Here is a 2,681-nt window from a genome sequence, read left to right on the forward strand (position 1 = left end):
TTGTATTAGGGTCTCTCTCTCTCTCTCTCTCTCTCTCTCTCTCTCTCTCTCTCTCTCTCTCTGTGTGTGTGTGTGTGTGTGTGTGTGTGTGTGTGTGTGTGTGTGTTTAAAACCTGTCATTCTATCAGTAAAACACATCATTTTATTTTCCTAGTAGTAGTTGTAGCAGTAGTAGTAGTAACAATAATAATAATAATAATAATACCCGGTAATAATAATAATAATAATAATAATAATAATAATAATAATAATACCTTCTCCCATGTCTTTCCACCCCCCTTCTGGGAAAAACAGGGGCGTATCCAACCAATTATTGCCTGGTTGGTTAGTGCGTGTCTTCCCCCCCCTCCTTCCCTCTCTCTCCCCATTTACACCCGTGGGAACATACACATACACACGCTCATAAATACACATACATGCACATTCATGCACACTCACATATACTTACATACATACATATATACAAACAATTATATATACATGTGCTCACAAGTGCATACTGACACACACACACACACACACACACACACACACACACACACACGAATGTATAGGCTTCATGCCTACACATACAGACATGTAAAATTATCGGATTCTTCTTCGTTATGTCTGATTGAGAGAGAGAGAGAGAGAGAGAAATTTGTATGCGGATCTGATATGGGTGACTACCACATTTAGATATGCAAACAACTCCTCTCTCTCTCTCTCTCTCTCTCTCTCTCTCTCTCTCTCTCTCTCTCTCTCTCTCTCTCTCCTAAAGCAAAAATAAACCTTAAAAATCGTAATAAAAAATACAAATAAACTACTAGGCTACAGAGTGTGCTGATAATCCTCTGCTGAATACAAGAAAACACCAATATCTTCCCTGCTTTTCACCGGTATGTATAGATCTGTTTCAGTCAGCACTGGGAAAAGTAACCAGTGGAGTTCCTCAGTGGTCAATACTGGGTCCCTTACGCTTTTTGGTATACATAAATGGCCTTCCAAATAATGTAATCTCCAAATGCAAAATATTCGCTGATGACACCAAAATATACAATCCTGTGACAACATTAATAGAGAACAGAGAGCTGCAAAATGATGTAGACAAGATGATAGAATGGTTTAACACATAGCTCCTGAAATTCAATGCATCTAAATGTAAGGTCACACATACAGGAACAATTAACCAGAGGTATAACTATAATACTGATAGTCGACTCATAAAAGTCAGTGAAGAAAAAGATCTGGGAATTTTCCTCAGTAACAACCTAAAGTCTGATAGTCACACTGACCAAATTGTTTCAAAGGCCAACAGTATCCTAGGTCTTATTAGAAGAACTTTCAAAAACTGGACTTATAAAGGGTTTGCCACAATCTACAGGACATTATATTCGGCTACATTTTGAGTATGCAGTCCGGGTATGGTCACCCCAAGGGAGGCAAAACATAAACAAGATGGAAAAGGTACAACAAAGGGCACCTAAGATAGTTCCCAGCCATAGAGACTTGAGTTATGCGGAGCGACTGTGAAGACTGGGCATACCCAAGCTGAAGGACCAACGGCAACGCGGGGATATGAAAGAAATCTTCAAAATCATAAACAGACTAGAAAACCCAAATCCAACAGAATTCTTCCATGAGGCCAATACAAATTTAAGAAGCCACTCCAAGCAAATTTTCAAAGATTCAATAAACGACAAAGAGGAGACACACTTACACATAGAGTTGTAAATCAGTGGAACAATTTACCAGAAAATGTTGTGAGCGGTCCTCCAGTAAATGTTTTCAAGAACAGATAAACACATGGCATAGACGGAAATGGAGGCGGCCAATAGGATCTACACAGATCATAAGTGAACCAGTGGAGTTTATTGGTATCTTTCCGAATCATCTCTGAATATGCACAAGATATTTCGTATTTTTAGAGAGAATATTACATGTACTCACCATTCCTTTGCGATGTACTCCTTCGTGGAGTACTGAAGATTACTCAGTGATGTACAGAGCAGCTTAGTCTGTTCTGAAAACGAAATAAGACACAAAAATAATGGGAAAATCAGGTTTGTTTATACCACACGAGAAAAGGGAACATTCCGACTTGCGTAAACAAACTAAAAACCAGTCTCATTTAATATGCACACAAAAAACAATCAACTACCATTAATCTTCTACTTAATAATTTGAATATTACAAAAATACAGTTAGTAATTTCAGATGAGATCAAAGTCTGCAACGGATTTGAAATATATGATAAAATTTAAAAGAATCCGAATGCGGGAATGTTTACACTTCAAGATTATATTATTTCCATACATTTGCTGAGGCGCTAATTAAGAATGTATTTGTAAGATGTAAATTATAGAATATTCAAAAAGAAATTCATTGTTGTTTTTAAAATTATAGCACGATTTCTTAATTTGTCAAAACTAAAAAAAAAAAAAAAACTAAGCCTATATTTACGATTATATGCAACTCTCTCTCTCTCTCTCTCTCTCTCTCTCTCTCTCTCTCTCTCTCTCTCTCTCTCTCTCTCTCTCTCTCTCTCTCTCTCCTCATCACTTCTTTCTTCTTCCTTTCTTTTTCCTCTTTCACACACTTTCCTCCCCCCTCATCCTCTCTCTCTCTCTCTCTCTCTCTCTCTCTCACCCCTTTGGCCCATGCAATCACCCCTAAGGGACTATTCGGCTGAGAGGGTAGTA

This window comes from Coenobita brevimanus, chromosome 19 (genome assembly GCF_032717465.1).
Source record: "Coenobita brevimanus isolate Jiangsu-jjx chromosome 19, ASM3271746v2, whole genome shotgun sequence".
In the NCBI taxonomy this organism is placed as follows: domain Eukaryota; kingdom Metazoa; phylum Arthropoda; class Malacostraca; order Decapoda; family Coenobitidae; genus Coenobita; species Coenobita brevimanus.